The following is a 23,557-nucleotide window of genomic DNA, read 5'->3' on the forward strand; positions in this document are numbered from 1 at the left end:
GAGTTTACGAACTGTGCTAGAGTAAAAAACAGCTGTGGTCGTTGACCTATTTGTAATGAAACCATGTTGTTCAGGGCAGGTAATGTCGTTTGAGCTTAGAAATCGGCAGAGACGGGGCCTAATTACCTTTTCAAAAAGCGTGTTAACAATGCTGAGCACCGAGATGGGATGGTAAACTGCTCGTATTTTCTCGATCCTCGGATTTGTAAATAGGCACGACTCTCGTTCCATTCTGCAGGCAGTTATTCATGGTGCGGGAAAGAGGCTCCGAAAGAAGGTCTACATTTTCCTTCAGTACTTTTGTAGTAATGCCAACATGACCGACTGCTTTATTGCATGGGAGTTTTAGGATTTCTGACCTAATTTTCTCAGTGGTTACGCTTGCAAGCTGAATGTCTTCCTCACATATTTTGTTTTGGTAAGAATGTAGAGGATCTGCTTGAGGTTGAGCCGGAAAGTCGTTACCAACATTGGTAAAAAATTATTGAACTTATCAGCGGTATTTGTTGTAGGATTATCCGGAGCAATGCGCTTTTTCACGCCTATTCCCGTAACTTCACGCACTAGCTTCCATACCTGCTTGATGTCGCCGCTCTGTTGGACTATCCTAGCACTGTAATACACTGTAATACTGCTTCTTGGCTTTCCTTAGCATCCCGACTGATTCGTTTCTGAAGTGTTTAAACTGCTTTTCATAGTATTCATTTGTTTTGTTTTGTTTCCGTCTAGTGAAGTATGTATATTTTTTCTTTATCACATTCAGTATGTCCGGCGTCACCCAAGGACATATTGCTTCCTTGAGTCTTCGACCTGTATATTCTTTGGTTGAGTGGCTAACTGCATCCATTATATGGCAAATAAAGTTTTCCCATTCAGTGTGAATATTGCTGTGGTACTAGGCTTCAAAATCCGTACGCTCAAGTAATTTGCGCACTACAGCGTAGTTTGCCCGCTTGACTCGTTTTGAGCTATTATGACGGGGAGGTCCTAAATTAGCATTAGGCATAAACAGAAAAGTGGGGCAGTGATCAGCAATAGTAACGTCATACACTCCGGCGAAGACAGTCATATCACTTCCACAAATATCATGATCAATGAGTGAGGAACAGTTGTCACTTATTCGTGTAGGGGCATTGATTACGTTCATTAGATTATACGACTGGAGCATCAATACGTAGTCAAGGTGTTCATCTTTAAGTAGATCGACGTTAAAATCACCACATATAACCAGTGGGAGGTTGTAGGCTATCAAAGGGTATAAGACAGTTTCCATAGTTGAAATGAATGTTGCTACAGACGAGCTAGGTGGGCGATAAACAGCTCCGATTATAACGCCACATTTCAAATGCTCAAACAAGGCTTCACATTCAGGTTGGCTTGTAAGTGGTTAGGCATGCAGTGGTAACCATGTTTTTTTAGGAACAGAGCAACGCCCCCACCTCGCGAAGTATTCTTCCTAGGTAGCGATAATAATGTGTATCCTGGAATATGCGCAGATTCTCCTTCTTTCAACGAGGTTTCAGTAAGGAAGATAACGTCGTGTCTAGATGAATGACGCGACAAATGAGCGCAGAATTGGTCCGAGTTTCTTCGCGCACTTCGAATGTTGCAATGAACAACACACAAGTTTTCGTACTCATGCCAAGCTTGGTCGGTGCTTGAAAAATCAAACATCATTGCTCGGGAAATTTGAGATAGATCTTCTGCGCATGTTATGTGCAATACTCTCGAATTTTCTGTCTTCCTCATGAGAATTTCCCCGCTGGATACCCAAGTGAATTTGTAGTTATTTTTGCTCTTCGCCTTTAATGCCTTGCCCAGCAATACTTTGTTAGCTGGACGTAGGTGATCATTATTATAGAGCGGGGTAGAACTAATAGAAAAACTAGGCAATAGTTGAATGGATTAGTGATTACCTTTCAGATCGCTACCAGTTTGTGCACTATAATGGAGAGAATTCTGACACTGTTAAAGTCCTTTCGGGTGTTTCGCAGGGATCTGTTCTCGCTACGCTCTTGTTCCTTTAATTCATAGATGACATTGTTCAATCAGTAAGTGTTAAATCAGGACTGTTTGCAGATGACTGCATGATTTGCAGTGAAATCAAAGAGATTGGCGATCGGGTTGCCCTTAACAATTCCATAAACAACGTGACCCACTTGTGCCAAGACTGGCGGATGGTTATCAATTCTGAGAAAACGGTCGTGATGAACGTAAACAGGAAGAAAAGCAAGCTATTATTTCCATACTCACTTGACGGTGTCACCCTTCACATAGTAACTCAGTATAAATATTTAGAGCTTTTAATATCATCTGACATCAAGTGGACTGCGCATGTACATCAGGTGACGGAAAAAGCAATGAACAAGCTGTTTTTTCCAAAACGGACGCTACGTTACCCTACCACACATACGAAGCGCTTATCTTACATTACTTTTATAAGACCGATACTGGAATATGCGAATATAGTGTGGTTTCCTTCAACAAATACTGACATAGCTATGCTCAGAGAGTACAGCGCAAGGCGGTAAGATTGATCTTTAACCGCTATAAGCGAACGGATTCCCCTTCCGCGCTTCTGCACCGAGCAGAGCTACCTACGCTCCGCGATAGAGCAAAAATACATCAGTTGAAGTTTTTTTACCAATTGTTGAATGGCCGCTTAAAAAGGAATGCCCTCCGCCTTCACTGTTATAAAAGAAAAAGGGAAAGTGCGCCAAAAACACGACCTAATCTTCAAAGAGTATTTCTGCCATAACAATACCGTCCGTTTTTCATTTTTCCCTCGCATAATAAGAGAATGGAATGCGCTTGATTCAGCTACTGTAGCACAGCCAACACCAAAAATTTCTAGAAAGTGTTGAAAATCTCATTTCGGTGCTCCCGAGTTCTATGTGCTGACCTACTTGCGTACGGGTGAAAGCATTTATACTCTAACGTTTTATTTTATATTCTTGATGTTTTGGTTGTAGCCAATGTATAGGGCCGGAGACTGGCTTCATTTGTGTCAGCCCATGAGCTCTCTTTACTTAATGATAGGAGTCCTACATTTATGCGAGGACCAAGTACAGCACCTGCTTCGACTTTACGTTTGTGCCACGTCGCTTCGCCACAAGCGTTAAGTGTTTTCTAGGCATAGAGACACATGCTAGCGACGACATCCCCAGTTATCTAACCACCATGAGCTTCCCTAGCAGTAAGCCGTCGAAAACCGTCCGGAGGATCTATTTTTCAGCATTCACAACCAACATTGAAGTCGCTTGTGAAAAAGGTTTATCCGCGACAACTACACAGTTGTCGCACAATGACCGCAATTTGACACGCAAGGCGCATACCGTGACGTAACAGTAGCAGAGTGGCATGTAGGTACAGCGTACTGAAATATTACAGAACACGTAGTGTGGGTAGCATTCTTTTCCACAATTCGCGCGGTGTAGCTCTAGTTTCTCAACTGAAGTAATCGAGCTGCCGCGACGCCAAGAGCCACTGACATCGTTCTCGAAAGACTACCGTCCGGTGTGAGGCCATCTTGTCTTGTTTCTTCGCACGACCCGCGTTGTAACGTATGTATACACAAATGATACGGCCGTACCGCATCAGAAGCATTGTCATTGAAGGGCTAGCAGTTAAACGAATCCATGGCTCATCGTCATACTTGTGGTCAACGCTTAAATAGAATGTGAACAGATGTCAACGCTAAACCACTCAGCGAAATCGACGCGACGAAGGCGACAGAATCTGAACTGCATGTTGCCAATGTTGCGCCCTCCCACAGTAACTATAGAAAATAAAGAAATCGGAGAGAGAAATTTGATCTGTGACCGCTGTCAAAGGTGGCGCTACTTCAAAATGTCGTCGGAATGGTATGAACGGTTCTCAATATGGTCGTTTTCGCACTAACTTAATCAACTCTGTAATTATATCGCTCATTATTATGCGGCTTTAGACTAACTGGTGCGCTTGGCTATGCCACAGTAACAATTTAATAATGTCTGCGTATATTGTGATGCAGCCACGAAACGGTAAAGAGTTCAAGAAAAATGACACATCGCTTGAGCCACCATGGTCCACTAATTCAGTGACTATATAAGGGCCTGCGCTTCATAGAAGGGTATGTGTAAACGTCTGTACGTACGCGTCTGTAGTGAATTGTTCATGTTATAGGTTTTATACTTGAGAATGAATTGTGTATGTATTGAATTCAGTGTGTGTACTGTGTGTCGGCCTAGTGAAACGTGTGCATATTAATAAAATGTGTGTCAACTTTCCGGTGTCCTTGAGTAATCCATGAATGGGGCCACCTTGCCGAAATGCCATAGCGTAGTATCAACGTACGCCGCCTCAGTCAGAAATAACTTTTATTGCGATAGCAGTTATATGGACAGTCTCGGCTGGATTTTGCCGTCACCGTCGCCGCCGTCATGCACCGTATATGTATATGTATATATATATAAAAGCCCTAAAGAAAAATAATTCAGAAAAATGCTTCCGAAGCGCGGAATCGAACCAGGGACCTCCTGCTCCGCATCGAGTGGCGCTATCTACTACGCCACGAAACGCAGATCCTCCACGTAGCTAACGGCGAGCGTTATATACACATGCTTTACCGCTGGACGGACTCAGAGACGGCAGGCGATAATAAGCGTTTCTTCATTACCAGCGAGATGGCGCTAGGAGCCCGACGGGCGCATTTAAAAGTCGTCGGCGAGCTCGCTCGCTTCTTCTTATATTTGCGCATGGGAGAACCTTGCCCTTCCGCTGTCTGCTCGCGCGGTTTTCTCGTGGTGAGGGGAAGAGGAATGTTTCAAGCTTTCACCGTGACGCCCGCGCTCATGTTACGGCGCGTACGAATGTCACTCGAGCACAGGGACGCCGCTAAACGAACAAACAGAAGATGAGCGCGAACTATCAAGTGTCACAGCTCGACACTTGAAGCACGCTAATTTCCTTCGCTGCTTCGGTCGCCTTTGAAACAGGAGCGCTGTTCAAACTGAGAGTATCCATTGGCGAGCCTCACTTCGTATAGCAATAATTTCTTGCTATCGCATTCATTGCTTCGCCCTTGCGGCGAAACTGTGACTTTTTTAAGTGCGAATGCACTTTATAAGCGACCCTGAATCCGCCGTCCCATAGCAATGGCGCGAGGAGCGGAGAGGAGCGTCTGTAGCAACGGCGCAGCGACGTCACACCCCACGTGACTGCGCGCGCTCCGCCTCCTCACCGAGGTTTGCGCGGGCGCGCGCCGGCTCCGCACCGCTCTTCTAGGTGGCATTGGGTGCAGTGCTTCGCTAGAGTCACTGGAAAATCAGAGTACCGCAAAGATAGGCTGCACGCGGGCAACATTGGGTGGCGGCGGCCATGTCCCTTCCAGACCGTCCGGCACGTTGCTAGCGTGTGTTGAGAAGTGACCGATCTTTTAGCCTCAGTGCCGTGTTACGCTCGGCAGAACGGCATTATGTGTGTGTTTCTTCAAGAGGATATTAGAAGTGATTTCGAGTCATCGACAGGTATGGATCGACTACGCGGTTAGCGGTGTAACTAATGAAACGTACGGCGAATGTTGCCATGTGCTCGCGAACTCTTTTCATGGCTTCATCGGTCTCGTTTCGTGTCACGCCCGGGCGTGCTGGCTAGGTCTGGATATGTAAACATAGTTGCATTAGCGCAGTGACATCGTGCGAGATACCATTCACTTCGACATTTGGTGAATCTTGACTGTTTGCGCTAGCTTTGCAGTCGGTGTTCAGGTTCACTGCACTCGAGAACGTTATCGAACGTCGAGAACATTCAGCATTGCGTCCTTCGACTGATCGCTGACGCATACCTTACTTGCGCACCGTGCTTGCTGTTCAGCTGGTTGACATGTGTAATAGAAGTTGTGTGTGTACGGTAATTGGAAGTTGTGCGCGACGTCTTGATTCGGAACGCCAGCAGCCGAACGCACGGGCGAATCGGCGTGCGGAGGTAGAGAGTCTTACGAAGTATTGACATCACTACTTAATTGTTTCATTTCCTATTTCTTGTCTCCTTAATATTCCCAACGTTGCAATGAATTTGCAAATATTTTGCTGTGTTCTGACAAACAGTTCTTTTTTTGGCATTGCCAGTGCGTAAACAGCTGGGGTTCGGTTTCTGCACTGCTGCACTTTTTTTGCATAATGCACTCTTATTAAAACTTCCTTGGCACGGTGCTTTATGTTCTTTCGATCAGAAATAGTACATCCCGGAATTTCTAAAGCGCATGCTACTGCAACACAGTATGTATATAGACCTAAGGCTCGCATAAAATCGACTCCCTCAATACGTGGGACCTGCTTTTTTTTTTTTTTGCTGTGACCATTTCTCACCAACTATACAGTATTTTAATTGTACGCTTGGTACAATGCAGCATTAGCAGCATTTTTTTTTTGCAACAAATGTAAAAATACGCTTCATAACATTGCCTTATACCGAGTTTATCAACAGAGTTCCACGCTTCTGTTTTGTACAGTGCCAAAGATCATGCCACAATTGCCTTCAAGGTATACCAGTAAACAGTTATTATTTTAAGAAATCTTCGATTTCGCTCTCGTGCGTGACACGCTTATAACTCGGATAGCATGCGTAATCTGTTCAACAGATCGAGATATAAACAGCCGAGCAACTAGAAAGGTATGTAGTTTTTGATATCGCTGACCATAGCGAACCGAAAAGGTGAAGTATCTTGTCGCATAAGATCTTTTCCAGCAAAGTGAGTGTAGTTCACTGCAGGAAGGAGTGTTATTCGAGGGGGGCGAATTCGTTCAGGGCAACTATGCAGCCACGTAGAACGGCGCTCTTTGACATTAATTTTTCCCATACGGCAAACGAGATTCCCAGAGTAGCTCACCAGTAACGTTCGATTGATGGTGAGCTACTCTCTTCTAACATCTGCATGCAGTGGCGTAGCCAGGAGGTGGCACACCGGGCCCGTGCCCCCCCCCCCCCCCCCCGAAAAAAATGTCTGCTTACGCCCCTGTCTGCATGACGCGTTTAAAAAAGCGACGAAGCACGTCTGGGGACTGTGGTACTGCTAAATGTCCGGCCACGCTTTGCATTCATCTGAAGCTATCACCTGAAGCTATCCCCCGAAAAATGCAGTGTAATGAAGTTCTCGAGTGCTCGCCTGCCTGCCAAGCCCTCATACACTATGCGCGGTATCCCTCTTCCCACGGAGGACTCACTGAAAATCTTAGGTGTGACGTTCACCAGCACTCTGGACTTCAGCCTTCAGGTTGCAAGCGTCGTTGCTAGGGCTCGCCGCGTCCTCGGCTTCGTGTCCAGAGTCTCTAAACCATGCGGTCCCGCTACATTTGCCCTCCTGTACACATCACTCGTGTTGCCTATCCTTGAATATGGCTGTGCCGTATGGTCACCCAACCAACAGCACCTTATCGCCCGCGTCGAAAGCGTACAAAGAAGAGCCTCGCGCATCCTTTACGCACGCTCCATAAAGTCTCCGCCGGCGGACTACGCTACCCGCCTGAAGATGGCCAAGTGGCGTCCTCTGCGACAACGTCGTGCTGTGACCCAAATGCGCCTGCTCTGTCGTCTACTCGATGGCTCCCTGGCGGACACCCCCTTATCGTCAGCAGTACGTGTGAATAAACGCTCGGGTCAGCCGGAGCCTCTGCATACACGAACTAAGCGTCACGGCTCCTCCGCCATCCCAGCCGCCGTACGCGAGTTCCTCACTCTTCCCATGAGTGTTCGCACACCTCCCCCTCGCACCAGCGAAGACTCCAAACAGCTCTGCTCTCTGTACAGTCGCCATTTGTCCAGCGATTCGTGATGACCTCACCCTCCCCCCCCCCTTTTTTTTTTCTTCCTTCTTTCTTTCCTTTTATATTTTTAATTTTTTCTCTCTCTTTCCTGCCTTCCGGTGACGGGCTAGCAGACGCACGCGCGTAAGGGTCTTTCCTTTCTGTCTAGCCTCGCACGCCACCGGAGGGCTCACATTGTTGTGCAAATAAAAATTATTATTATTATTGAACGCGCCTGCACCCAAAGCGCATGGAAGGGATATGGCGGCGAGAGGTCACGTGATGCGAGTAAGCCAATCGCGTCGGCGGCGGCGCGCGGAAAACAGATGCGATACTCTGAAATTTTTCCAGTGACTCTATGCTTCGCCGCTTCTTCTCTCGCCGTTCGCTCTCTCTCCTCCCTGCGCACCACTCTCCCGTCCGCTGGCTGGGCGCCTCTCAAGAAGAAATGTGTGCTCGAGACGCCGCTGTGAAACGCCAACGGCGACCACAAGGCTGAGATTATGGCCGTCAGGTACAATGACAACACAAACAGGTGCTGATGAATGTGTAAATAAATGATTACGGTACAAATCCTCGTCTCGTCATTAATTTACGCCATTAAAATTACTGCGCCGTGTACTCTCGGCGCAAGAAATGCATTCGCATTTCCTCACGATTCCCTTCGGGGAGGTGGGGGCATTTTTAGTATTTTTAATCCCTCTAGATGACGCCAGCTGTCACCTACTTTACGGCTGCGGCGCTCTTAGAGCTCCACCTACTTATATAAAGTTGAACATCTATCTATGAAAACTGTGCTCTGCTGCGCCGGGATTGTTTCGATGCAACAGAATGTACATTTTGGAGGCACAAACGCGTGGATAACGCCGCTACACCGTGTGATGCTTCGACAAATAAAGACAGCAAGCCTAACGTACAGTCTCCGGGTGAGAGCCCCTTTGCAGTATCCGTCTCCTTTAATGTGAACACCGTCTCGCTGGCCGAGCGAAACGTACGAATTCCGTCGTTCCGTTTCGCGAGGTTTTCATCACTACAGGTTTGTCTGCTTGATTTTATTGTCATATCGTTCGACATTAAGCTCAGAGGGACCGTTTTTTGTGATTACCAGTGCCGCATACTCTTCATCAGTAGAGAATCGATGCACTCGCTAGGCCTAAATCTATTGCTCGCTTCACTGGCTTGGCGTCAGCCATCTTGATTTTGAGAGGGGAGGAACGGTTTCTCCGTTGAAAACGAAGGAAACTTCCTCCATTTGAAGACGAACAGTGGGGACATCGCCGTTTCTCCCTTAAAGGAGAGAGGGTCACTCCATTTTTTTAAGAGTGTACCTCTATATCCGAAACTAGCCCAAGCCACCACCATTCAAGCTGTTTATTTGTAGTTCGCTAGTTTTAGTACAGCCACTATGTTGCTACTGCGGTTAATAATAAATTAGTAACATACTAAACATTTGAGTTGGTACTATTTACCTAATAAGCAGGTAGCGAATTTCACAAAGCTGGGTTTTACTACCCTGACTTATTAGGGGCTAGTGTGTTTGGTTAATATTTATGGCTAGCGTTAAATGGGAAGCATTTCTTAGCGAACCAAAGGCACTTTGAGCGTTTCTATTTTCGTATCTATCTATATATCCGCCTACGTCTAGGTGCTCTAGTGATCGCTGCCTCAAAATAGTGTAGACCAAAATTGGCATGGGAGGCTAAGAGGTTTGCACGAATATGATTTTCTGTTCATGACATCAATTAACCCGAAAATCATGTCGCCTACGTCGTCAAACCCTTTCCTCCAGACACGTGTGGCGCATACCCGTATACACGGGCTGCGGTAGGCGGGTGTGCGCCACTGGTGATTTTTTTTTCGAAAGTCTGCCCTTAGGCATAATATTTATTCAGAAATACACACATAAATTTGCTTCGTGTATGAAGTCCAGTAACGAGCGGTGGTGAGGTCCACTAATCCAGCGGTCAAGGTCGGGTGGTCGGCCATGCCTGAGGCCTGTTGCACGTAGGTGACGGCGACGGCTTAATTGTAGACCGGTGCATGTCCACAATAGGTGTGTGACAGTTACATCGCTGATTGGGGCGTCGCAAAATGGGCACGATGTACCGTACGAGCCGCGGTACTTTTGCGCCCAAAGGATGGTCACGGATGGGGTAAGCGCAACCCCAACACGAAGCCTCCGCAACGTAACCTCCTCTCGGCGGGTTAAACCACCAGGGAGGTCTCACCCACACGGAGGTATAAGAGCTCGTGTGGTACGTCGGAGGCTTTCTTTTTCCCGTAGCATCTGTCCTTGAGCGTCCTCAGGAAAATGCGGTAGTGGGTGCGGTGTGACTTGTGGGTGGGTTGCCAAATCAGCTTGGACAAGGTCCGGCGAAGCGGCCCGAGGCACCCACTGAACACGTATCCGCACAGATGCGGAGGCAGCAAGATGGTGAATACTATCCGAGAGTGACGTTGACCGATACACTCGTCGTATATCGTGGATAGCTTGCGTCGAGTCCGTACGAATGATGAGCTGAGAGCATCTCTCAGGTATAAGAAAAGGTATCAGTGCTGCCAATCCGTCACGTATGGCAGCCAGCTCAGCAAGGTGAGCCGGTGGTGCGGGATCCGCAAAATACGAGCATGTCTGGCAGGCCTCTGGTATTGATGGGCATACAAGAGCGGTGTGAATGGTGGTGCCACTGACACTGGCATCAGTATAGGCGACGAGAGTGGCGGTATCTTGGTGATCGGCACGAAGCAAAGGGGAAACTTGGGCGTTCGCCTGGCGTGGAACCGGGTTGTAAAGGCGACCAAGAGGTTTGTTTTCAGTGAGTTGCATTTTGTTCCACGGGGCAATAGTGCTCGTCTCTGAAGGGGAATGGTGAACTTCTTGGCCCATGTACCGCGCCAATGCAGCAACCGAACAGAACGTTGATGGCTTGAGGTTGCGCGCACAGCGACGCTGGTGTACTAACTCGTCAATTGTATTTAGTTGGGACTCCTGCTGCAGTACTGTTAACGAAGTGATACGTGGCAGTCCAGTTATGGCCCGCATGGCTTCGTGGTTAATCGCCTCTAGACGTGCCCACTCTGCCAGCGTGAGGTGATGAAACTGGGCGCGGTAGACGAGCCTCGGTTGCAATATCGAACGGACAAGGAGGCGAGCCATGTTGGAGTTAGCGCCACCAGATTTCTTCGCAATCCGTCGTATGAGATGGATAGTTTCTGATGCCTGCTGTTTGGCACTTTTGACCCAAGGTCCCGCAGATCCGGTGGCGTGAATTTCCAGGCCAAGCACGCGGAGATTCGAAGTTTCATGTAGCGGCTGCTGATCCAAAAGTAACTGCAGAGGCCGAACCCCCAATTATACTACGTCCATACTTGTTCGCAACCGACATAAACTTCGTTTTTTCTTTGGAGATTTCTAGCCCAATCTGGGTGCACCAGTTATGAGTTATGTCGAGGGCCTCTTGCAAAGCTTGTTCTTGACAGCTGATTTCAGGGTGCACGGACCAAAGGGTGATGTCATCTGCACACATGATGTATTTTGCGTGGTGTATTAGCGCCAGCTTCCATACCAGTGGGAGGAGGGCCACGTTAAAAAGAACTGGTGCTAGCACAGATCCCTGTGGGACACCTCTATTGGAAACAAACCGTCCAACTTGTTGACCTGCTAGGCGAATGGAAAAGCTGCGATCGTGGAGAAAGGCTTTCACAAACGCGCAGACTCGACTGGGGAATTGGAGCCAGTGAAGAATTTCCACAATAGCATCATTGCTCACATGAGCATATGCTTTGCAAATGTCCATAGACAGAATGGTGCGAATCCGTCGAGAGCGACCTCCAACAAGAACCATGGATGAGAGGTAAGCAAGGCCATCCTCAGTGCCCAGATGCGGACGGAACCCAATTTGGCCAGGGTGATACCAGGAGTATCTCTCGAGCCACCACGTGATGCGTGTCGCTAGCATACGCTCTGTCAGTTTGCCCAATGTTGAAGTGAGAGCTATCGGGCGCATGTGTGCGATATTTCCTGGAGGCTTTCCTGGTTTGGGAATGGGAACCATTTCTGCATGCCGCCAAGAGTCAGGAATGGCTGATGTAGACCAAGCTTTGTTTATGGCCTCTAACAGGACATGTAGAATCTTGCCTTCCGTGTTTTTGTAAAGTTCATAAGGTATGCCATCCGGCCCGGGTGCTTTGCTCGGTTTTGATTGGTCTATTGCTGCTAGGAATTCGGCCATAGTGAAATCAGCCTGTATGCCCTCAATATCGGCGAGCGTAGGAAGCGTACCTGCATACGCTGGCAAGCAGTTCTGAGCAGTGAATGGAGGCGGTGCCATGTCTATCGCAGGAAAGAATGTGTGGGCGACGATATCGGCGAATGCTGATGGAGTCTGGCCAGAGGCTAACAGGGCGCAGGCTGCGGGGTCAGGAGGCCGCCGACCGCGTTCCATGGCTCGGAAGGTGCGCCATATAGAGGCACTGGACGCCGAAGGCCCAAGTGAGGAGCACCAGTCCATCCAACGGCCACGTTCCAGGAGACGTTCGTGGCGGCGAGCTGCTGCTTGAAGGCGTTGGGCTTCCAACCAAATGGCACTTGCTGTAGGGTCACGTTCTGACGCTACTTCTGCTTGACGGCGCGAGGCCCATACACGCAGAAGCTGCAAATCTGGAGCAGGTCGCGATTCATCCACCCATGACACACGTGTTGCTTGAGCTAGTGCCGCACTTAAACAATCTGAAGGATCCGAAAGAGAGTGAGAGATGGTGCTTTCTGAAACTACCCTGTACTGATCCCAATCCACCTCTCGACAAGGCCGGCGAAGGCGGTCAGTTCCTCCCGAATGTAAACCGAGGTGAATTGGGTGGTGGTCGCTACCCCAATAGTCAGGTTGAATTGCCCAGGAGACCGCAGTACCGCCTAGCCACCAAGATAAGTCCGGTGAATGAGGCAACGCGCGAGGGTGATCACGGCGACGAGTGGCCACTGACACATCATTAAGAAGCGTAAAGTGTGCGTCCGTAAATGTATCCAGCACACTTACGCCACGCGCACTGCAATAAGCATAACCCTATGTTGTGTGAGGCGCGTTAAAATCGCCTGCTACCTTTATGCGGCATCCAGGATGCTGTCGCCTTAAGTGCACCAACCATCCAAGAGACATCCGAGCCGCACGGCCACTGTACGGACGGGCGTAGAACGAAACAATGATAACGTCGGTGCGTTGGAGGCGAACTAAAACAGCCACGACTTCCTGCCACAAAGTACACCATCGCGAAAGGTCCACATGAGTCTGATGAAGAATGGACCGCACATAAACTGCAACCTTTCCAGGGGGAACATCCGGCGTTGAACACCGGCGATCCAACATTGAAGGCGAAGAGTACGCCACATAACCTGGTATGGGTGGCAGGCCATTAGATTCCTGAAGAAGTAGAGCCCATGCACGCAGCTTCCCATATTTGAGACGCTGTCGTAGCTCTCCCACTTTTCCGGCAATACCGCGGCAGTTCCATTGTAAAATTCCTTCCGGTGAATTTGATGTAGACGCCATCATGGATTGAGATTAGCCACGAGGACCGATGTGAGATGCTGGAGTTGCTGCGCAACGAAGCATAGCAGTTCTTGGGGCGATAGAGGTTTCGACTTGGGTGCTGAGACAGGAGTTTGTGCCGTAGGGGCAGTAGTTGACGCCGACGGTGTATGCAACGAGTGCGTTCCGTCTCGCCGACGCTGGAGCAATGCACGGTGTTGCTTGAGACGCTGGATTTCCTTTTCAAGGCTGGCAAGGCGAGAATCTATCTCGGACTCATCATTTGCCAAGGGGAGCTGCACGTCTTCTAACACTGGAGGAGCACGTCGGGGTCGCGAACTTGACGACCCAACCACTGCAATATGACTAGAAGTGGCAGAATCATGTGTCGTGGTTGCGGCGCCACATGAGTATCGTCGGCGTCTAGCGAGGCTAGAATTGACACTGGTGATTGACAGTTTATATCTACCTAGGAACGGCGACAACAGATATTAGTAACTTAAATGCTAGAGCGTTAAGGAAAACCGACATCGGCAGTGTTGACCTGACGAATGCAAAAAATAGAAGTCAGGATCCCAGCAGGAATTGAAACCAAGCATTCTGCGTAACGATAAGGTATTCTCCCACATGAGCCACACCAGGTCTTCAAGCTGCTTTAAAGTGACCCTATCCAGGCGTAATGTTGTTGCAACGTCAATTTTGGTTACTGGCTATCTAGAGAGAGCGAGAAGAGGGAGAAAGGAAAGACAGGGAGGTTAACAAGAAGCAGTCTCCGGTTTGCTACCCTGCACGTGGGAAATGGAAAGGGGATGTAAAAGAACGAAAGAGAAAAGAAGAGTTTGTTACGACAGCATGCAACAAAATACTACAGCAACAATAAAAAAAAGTAAAACGAAGTCATAACCGCAGTCCAAGTACTACGCAGCAACATTTTCTTCCATCAATCACAGTTTGACATTGAGTCAGGTTGCTTGGAGAAACCGCAACCATGCCTTCAGAGCGGCTCGTGCTGAAGACCGGGTAGGCCAGGGCCCTAAGATTTTGTTCTGCGTGAGAGGGCGGTTGTCCAGCTGGCCTAGTGCGGCTGAGAGGGCCCCTCTTTCGGAGTTGAAGCGGGTGCACTCAAGAGAAGGTGCGCCACTGTTTCGCTGCACCCGAACCCTTCACATGACGAGCTCTCCGCCATTCCAATAATAAAGGAATATGCGTTTGAGAAGGCCACTCCCAGCCATAGACGGACCAGCAAGGAAGAGTCACGTCGTGATAAGCTGGACGGGATGCGTAATTCAAGATCAGGGTCCAAGCTATGCAGCCGTGCACTTGTAAATGTCGATGATTTCCACAAGTTCGACGTTATACGACGGGCTATCACACGAAGTTCTTTTGCGGCATCCGATCTTGAGAGGGGAATAGTGATACCGCTGACACCGTCGTGAGCGGATAGGTCAGCTGCGTCCGCTTGGGCATTTCCCTGAATGCCACAGTGACTAGGCAGCCACTGGAATATTACTTGGTGCCCTTTTTCTATTGCTGCATGGTGAATTTGCCTAATTTCCCCGACGAGCTGCTCATGTGAGCCATAACGTAAAACGGAGGGTAGACTTTGGAGGGCTGCTTTGCTATCGCAGAAGATAGACCACGAATTAGGTGTACTGCTCCATGACAAATTGAAGAGCAGCACGGAACGCTACTAGTTCAGCAGCTGTAGCTGAGGTTGCGTGAAACATTTGGAGCTGTATTGTGATAGCTCTTGCAGGAATTATTGCGGCGGCGGTTGAGCTTGCAGTCATAACTGAACCATCAGTGTAAATTGGGTGTGTAGGCAATGTAGGCACCATATAGGTGAGGATGGTCTTGCTGTAAGCGTATAGTTTGATGGCAGAGAAGTACTATGGGCGGCAATAATGCGGCTTAATGTTGTATGCGGCCTTTGTGCAGGTAAAGATGCCAGATAGTGCGAAGGTACCCGGGCAAGGTGTCAAATATGCGCCCTGAGGGTATCAGTGGTTACGTATGTTGACACAGGATGATCTCCTGCAATTACGATTGTTGCCGCTGTAGACGCACATTTCGGAAGACCGAGGCATGTCCCTAAATCTTGAGCTTGCAGGCCCTGGAGTGCATTCAAATTTGTTTTGCAGGTATTTCCAATCACAGGAAGACTGTATTTCGCAAAAACCGAGAAATAAGGCATTGTAGAGCTGTAGCCTAGACCTTACTGATGTGCCCCATGACTTTCCACACAGAAACGTGAGAATGTGCGCTATTGTAGTCAGCCGTCTCTTCATGTACAAAACGTGTGGCGTCCATGATAAATCGCGGTCGATGATTACGCCTTAAAAACGGTGCTTCCGGTCGTGGGCAACTGCGTGCCCATTGATCGTTATTGTGTACTGCCACATTGTCTTGCGTGTGAATGCGACAAAGCAGCACTTCTCCGGTGACAGTTCTAGATTTTGATTTTTCAAGTACAACGCGGTCAGCGTAGCTGCCTTTTGTAGCCGGGCTCGTATTTTTAGGCGTGTCACTGCAGATGCCCAGATGCAGATGCCGTCTGCATATATAGACACATGGACAGTATTGGGCAAGCATGTCGTGAGGCCAAGGTTGAATAGTGTCGGGCTTAACACACCACCTTGTGGCACTCCACGTCCTGTCTGATAGTAAGATGTGGCGCCTACCTCAGTGACCATGAAAAAACTTCTACCAGTCAAATAGCTGCGTATCCACTCGAATGTTCGGCCACCAATTCCGACTTCAGTCAACGCGTCTATTATTGCGCCATGTGCTACATTGTCGTTGGCTCCTATTGACAACGTGGCTAAGTCAATCACGTTGTCAATAGAGGAGCGCCCACGTCGGAAGCCTGTCATGGAGTCTGGGTAAACGCTGTACCATTCCAGATATGCGTGTCAGCACCATCCTTTCCATAACCTTCCGAATACAGCTGGCTAGAGCAATGGGTCGGTATGATGACAGAACTAGCGGCGATTTGCCAGGTTTAAGAAGCGGAACCAAGCGGCTGCACTTCCATTCTGGCGGCACCAAATCCTTCCTCCAGGACTCGTTGTACATACTTAGCAGCATGTGTCGCGCCTTCTCTCCAAGGTTTCCGAGCGCTGAATATGTCACACCGTCAGGCCCTGGAGATGATGAGCGCCTGCAGCTTGCCAGTGCCGCTTCAAGCTCCTCCATTGAGTACATGAGGTCCATGCGGGAGTCCCGAGACGCAGGAGTGGCGCATTTTATAGGTGCACATGTAGCCTGAGTGCCAGTTAGTTTCGCGCAGAATTATTCAACCACCTCAATCTCTCTTCGACTCTGCTTCAGAGCGAGAGACTTCAAAGGGAAACGCTGATGCGGTAGATCACGAAGTCCGCGAACGGTCCTCCATATTTTAGACAAACGCTGATGTGGATCCAAGGACTCGCAGAATACCTTCCATCTTTTAGACTGAAGTGCGTCAATGCGGCGATGAATCTTCTGTTGCGACTATCTTGCCTCTCTGAGGTCGGGTATTGATTTGGTTCGTCTGTACCTTCATTCCGCGCGTCTGCGAATCGCCCGTAGGCGCTGTAATTCGGCTTCAAATTCATTGTTTTCGGAAAAAGGCTGAAAGGTGTGCGTAGCCTCTTTTATGGCATTGCGAATTTCATTGTCAAAACCCGACGGAAGCGTACCTTCACAGGTTTCCTCCATGGGCAGCCGGAACGCCGACCAGTCAGTAGTTCGTCGGAGAACGGTAGAGGTGCCCTTGGATAGTTCCTTTATCTTCAGATAAGTAGGAAGATGGTCACTTCCATGAGATTAGATATCCGCGAACCATTTTACGTGACTTTCCAAATGGCAAGAGACCATGGTCAAGTCCAAGCAGCTGCTGTATGTAGTTCCCCGCAGATATGTCGGACTACCACCGTTGAGGCAGCATAGATTGTGCCGTGTCGCAAATAATGCACATCTTCTTCCCCTAGAATCCATCTTCACGCTGCGCCATAGTGGTTGATGGGAATTAAAATCTCCAGTGAGAATCCGGGGACCAGGCGTTGATGTTAACACGTTATGCAGACGTTTGAAATCAAAGCGACTTGAAGGAGATATACTGCAACAAGAGTGAATGTAACTTCCTTCGTTTTCACTGTTAAGCAAACGTACTGGTTGCTATTGTCAGGTGGCACTGGGTGCTCCACGTATGCAAGTTCACATCTAATATACACAACAACCTTGTTTCGTTCACCGCTGGTCGATGACAAGAATGTCTCATAACCAGATATGCGGAGAACGGTCTGAAAGTTCGGTTCACAAATTACGAGAATCGGGAACTGATTCTCGAAGACGAAGAGCCTAAAGTCAGATATTCTGGGTTTGACGCCACGGGCATTCCATTGAAAAAGAGACGCTTTCTTGCCTTCACTACGGAAACACACCGATGAGTGGGCCATGGCTTCAAACGATGGTCTCAAGCACTGGGGTCAGAGCATGCAGTACCTGTAGAGCGCCGCGAGCAGCCGGAGTATCCATGTTCGTCAGTAGTAGGCGCATGACATTTGTGAGAGACCTTAGCATGGTGATCACTTGTGAGTCTCTCTCTCTCGCATCTCGTCACCAGCCGCGACATTAGAGTTCAGCGGGCGAATGCCCTGCTGTGTCTCCGATGCTTGACATGTCTGCGGTAGTGCTGGCCATACCTCACCTGACGAAGCCGCGGCGGCATAACCGCTTTTCGTACGGATAGTCTTGTCTATATTTGGGTTGGTTGGAGGAGGAGGACGTGGAGGGGTGGAAGGAGTCGCTGGAGGACGTGACCTCTCCCTTACGCCAGACGATGCCCTTCGTTTACGTGGACGTCGACGCCTTATGGCGGTGGCAGCATCTCTGTCTGATGATCCGTGTGACGATCTTCCTCAATATCTGCTGCTCCTTCTTTAGCAGCGGGCACTCTTTCGAGGATGCAGCGTGAGGACCCTGGCAATTGGGGCACTTGAGCTCTGTTGCACAGCAAGTGTCAGAGTCGTGTAACTCGGAACACCGTGGGCATACGGCTGAATGTCCACATACTGTGCTGACGTGTCCGATCTTCTGACATCCTCTGCATTGCAGGGGCTTGGATATGAACGGCCATACCGCATGCCGAAAGAGGCCCACCTTGACATGGGTTGGTAGGGAGTCACCCTTGCAGATGAGTCTCACACAATTCGAACTGCCAAGGCTTCGAGTGTGTAGTATGGTAACGCCATCTGTCGCTGGCTGGATCAAAATCGGCAAGTCGCTGCCGATAATTGATGCGTCAATGTCGTAGACATCCCCGGCGGTGGTGCCGTTGCTCTGTGGAACGACGTAGTGGACGTTAACATCGCCGAGGGTTTTTATTTTCATCAGAGCGTCGAGTGGCTATCTAATTTTATAACAAAGCAATGGACATCAAATGTGCACCGCTATGATACAGGCGTCATGTCGCGTTAACGTCAATTGCGGTTCGAGTGTTAGCTGCAGTGTTATAGCACTCTCATAAATATTATGTTTGCATTCCTATGATTCAGCAAGCTATATTCAAGCGTTGCTCGACCCCTGAGGAGTGTGCTATCGAAAGTTACCTAGGATATTCACATCAGCGCACCCCAAAGTGCACTTCGTTTTCATAATACTGACGTACGCGTTCTAACGTGAGTGTTGACGATGTGTCAAACCATAAGTTACCCTTCAAACGCCAGTGTAGTAGACGTGCCTGGTAAGCCCACGATTAGCACAGAACTACTACACCCATTAAAACACGTCGATCAACCTCCTAACGCTTGCCTCAACGCCAAAAATGAAGCATATATAACTACTAGCTGACTGCTTCGCATTTCACCGGTTCTGACGAGGCATGGGGTCTGCCGATTTTTTTATTAGTGAATATGTCCACCTTTATTTCTAAGAGTGTGGATAGGAGGCTGGAGAGACCGGTGGAAAGACGAACAGGAAGGGGAAAACATAAAACAGCCGGTGCCTTTGGTGTATGGTAGAAGTGCACTATATGGCTAATGAAGGGCAGCTTGCCCCTCTGAAATCTTTTTTCTTTGTCTTATTGCTCTCTCGAATGCGAGCCGTGAAGGCGAAAAAAGAAAATCGCGCATCTATTAAACGCAAGAAAATGAGCAGAATCTTATTTTAAAGAAGATATCTCATAATATGCTCGACGCCAATAGCGCTTCCGGTTGCGACGTCATTTTTGTATTTGTTGCTGTTGTCCCCACGATACGCAGGTTGCGACGGTTGCAACGATCCTCCTCTGTCAATTGACATCTGGGTTTTTATGGCAGCTTGGCTACCAGTTTGCATATACCTTGGCCGGAACAGCTGCCTAGCGAGGAAGGATATCCAGGAAACGCTTGCCTATTGGCCACGCTTGAAGGAATGGATAGCCGGGTGTGTTGGTTCTGCATAATTTGAAGTGTAAGGCGCTGACGACCACAACGGACAGGGCGCCCCGTGTGTGTGTCGCCAAGGTCTGTGTGCACGTAGACTCTTCTCCGTTGTTGTCGTCGCAAATGACACTTCAAAATAGGCTATGCTTGGTTATTCAGCCCTGGGATATATTGCGCCAAAACAGACGTGTTTTCCTATAGGTAACCACAGAACAGAGCTGACGCGCTCGCTGGTTGCCATTTGAAAAATGACCATACTGTTACCAAAGCGGAACACCTTTATTGTCTTCCGTAGAGCTGCTTCAACTCCGATTCCTGTAGCAGTACTGTCTTTGTACCAAACTTCATCTTCCTTAACTGTAAAGAGTCAGACAAGAGTTCTTTTATCAGCCGAATAGTTACATGTAGAAAATAGCGAAGTGAAACACTGAATACCTTTCGAATGATCAATCTTTCTTCGACAACAGTGCTGAACTATTGATGTTAAGTCGCTATAATAGATTTGTTAAAACAAGAGAAAGTAAAAGTCACTGTTTCATTTTTAATGAGGCCACAACCGCAGCACCCGAGTATTAGTATGGCATCACGAATTTTAGCCTCTTTTATCCTCATTTGGCAACGTCTCAATAAGGCATTCTGAAACTTGCCACGTTAAACCTATGGCTCCGTCAAAACACTTTGTAATTGACGATGTTATTCGTTTTTGCAGACGTACAATAATGTAGGGCCTAGCAGACGCCGTCAAAATATGCGACTTCACAACGATTTGCTGGGGCACTTCAAGATGGTGTCACCACCAGCAGTACTTTCATTTTGCGCGAATTCTGGGTTACCAAGCGTCTTGGAGCGGCGACAGTGGGTGTTTTTCATATTTTCAAAGGATAACTTACTCATACAGGTTAAACACATTGTGTTACACGTACTTAAAGTGCGCGAAAAGACCAGTACAAAAGCAAGAAAACACAGACAACAACACTGCGCTCGTGTCGTCCTCTGTGTTTTCTTGCTCGTGTCCTGGTCTTTTCGCGCAGTTTACGTACGTATAACAGCAATGAACCAACTAGCCCACCAGAACGTATTATTAAAACACATTTTATCTGCTGTCTCCGTTTAACATGAGCGTAGTGTTGGAGCCTTTACTGCTCGTTTCACAAGGTCATACATTATCACTACTAGGTATCCTCCACCGATATATAGTTCCTAGCTGGCCACAAGACAGGCATAATTTCTTACGGCGTGAATTGACACTACACTGCTCTCCAGTTAGCGTAATGTGGCTGTATACTTTCAACAGGGGCAAAAATAGTTACGGAAAAGGCAGGGTACGGAGACTACGCACATCCTTTTGCTCATTTTAGCGTTCCGTGGCGATAAAATAAAGCAAAATAATTGCAAAAAATATCATTGACGCAATTCTTTCTTTCCCTCGTGTTTAGTCGTTCCCACGGGCTTGTAGTGTATCATGTAATCGTGGAAATGCAAGGCGTGTGCAAGCGAATGAACGAACTTATCTCTTTCTTTTAGTTGAGATCTCAGCAGCCGTAAGCAACCGAAAGTTTCGAAGTCAGCATGCCACTCTGTTGTCTGCAAACAACGCACCTTGCAGAATGCATCACGTAGTGCAAGACAGCGGAAGAAACAATACAGTAACAGTGGTGAGGTTGACTAGAATAAGTATGTGTCGCAATGTCTTTTTTTTTTGCAGAGACACTTGACAGAGAGGCACGTTCCACAAACGCTAGTCTTGACACCACAACCTCAGATTCCGTGGACCAGGTCGCGGGAACGAATCCCGGCCGTGGCGGCCTCAATTTGGTGAAGGCGAAATGCTTGAGTCCCGTGTACTTAGATTGAGGAGCACGTTCAGAACACCAGTAGATAAAAATTTCCGGAGCCATCCACTACGGGATCCCACATAATAATATCGTGGTTTTGGGACGTAAAACGCCAGCATAATTATTATTAGATTCCTTGGACCGAGCCATAAGCCTCGAGAGCAACCTACGGCGGCCGCGCAAATGGCGTTCTGGTGATAGAAGCAGGGGGACACTTCTTTTGCCACCTGCTACATTCCGAGCAGCATAGCTGCATATTATTTATACTATGCCGCGTAGCACGACGCTCTTGAATGATTAGCTGCATTTCTTTCTACTGTGAGTTCTAAATCACCTCCACAATCAAGAACTTAGGAAACGGTTAAGTTTGATGTACAGTCGCAATCTTTTTGAGAGTGAACACAGCAGCGCGTGGCTTTGTGTGCTGCTAGTGCCGTTAGACGTCACGTCAATGTATGTGTGCGCATGCGCGAGGAGGGTAGCTTCCTTTCGCGCGCATCACGTCATCGGAGTGCTCGTTTGTCGTCTGCTAGCTTCGGTGGTGACCGCATTATGACGGCTACTAAAATTTTGCTGCTCTCAGTTGAAACATTGTGCTTCTTATGTTTGGCGTGTCACCTGGCTTTCGTCCTTGTCTTTGCTCTGTCTTCTTGTAGTCGTACAACGAACAGGCAAGGAAACACGAACAACGAACTGTTATTTGGCGCACTTTTCAGAAAAATTGACGCGTTTAAGGAAGGAGTATCAGTAAACTGGTGATAATTTTGTTCATGTTGTATTAGTATTTTTTCATGTCCCCCTTTGCAAAAACACTGCTGCCATTCTAGAGGGCAGTGACGACTACAGCGCTGGCACAATGTTATGGTGCGCTCGAAGATTCTCGCACTCTTCGCGAGCGGCTACCGAGAGCTCTTGCGCAGTCGCCGCGTTAAAGGGTGTCGCACTATCGCTCCTTTTATGTATATTCCTGTGTATAAATTTCACAAAATGTTTGCGCAGGCCAGAAGAGCCCAGCGATCCTACTGTTGTCTAAGTGATATTTCACTACTTTTGCAGTGTGTACCGGCATCAGGTCATGCTAGAACACAAAATGCGCGTCGGGGAAAGCGCCAAACTTAAATAAACGATGATCTCCAGAATGCAAGCAAACGATAACGCATTTTCAAGTTCATTTTCGCATCGTGTGGAACGTAACCGCATGTTCTACATTGTTACTACTTTGAAGCCAACGGCTTTCTTACTGCAGTATATGTGTGCAGCAGACGACACGCGCTTGCTTACCTGAGGCAATGCGCACGGTAGAATTCTCGCACGCAATGCTTCTCGCTGCGGCCTCTTAACTGCGCTGCGGGCTCGGAAAGCCGCGCGCTCCCGTGTTCACTCTCAAAAAGATTGCGACTGTACAGCCGTCAGCACGCTTAACACGAACGCTCCTTAGCCTGGCTTGGACTGGTTTTACTGGTGCCTGCCGCGAAGTGCTGGGCGCTTTGCTTGGACAGAACGCTCGCTATGCTTGGACAGAACGTAAACATGCATTGATAACATCTCGGCAACAGAACTCAAAGGTACGCGGCTCTGGCTTCAATGAAACTGTTTCGGCCCACGCTGCGGAGCGTTCGTGTTAAGCGTGCTGACGACTCCATCTTCTATATACCCAGAGCCGTCCCAGAGAGGGTAATGATCTGGAAATAATAGTGTAGCTCACTGGGCCAGGTGGTGTGAAAATACCGTATGTTAAAGAGCGGACGTCTCGCCAAGCGTGTTAACAGGAGTCTACGCATCTTTAAAAGCAAAGAGCAATCAATCTTGGGCTTTATGCGGGAGACTTCGAGCTCATGTAAGCATCATTTTAGTTGAAGGAAAATTTACACGTCACTCACATGTGCAGGCTTGTGGTCTTAGTCGCCGTACGGTAAGTACATCGAATAATGTGATGTGCTGGAGACGGCAAAGAATGCAGCAAACAAACTGGGAAATACTGAAATATTTATTGAGCGAACTGCGAAGCAAAT

This window comes from Rhipicephalus sanguineus, chromosome 4, assembly GCF_013339695.2.
Source record: "Rhipicephalus sanguineus isolate Rsan-2018 chromosome 4, BIME_Rsan_1.4, whole genome shotgun sequence".
Lineage (NCBI taxonomy): Eukaryota > Metazoa > Arthropoda > Arachnida > Ixodida > Ixodidae > Rhipicephalus > Rhipicephalus sanguineus.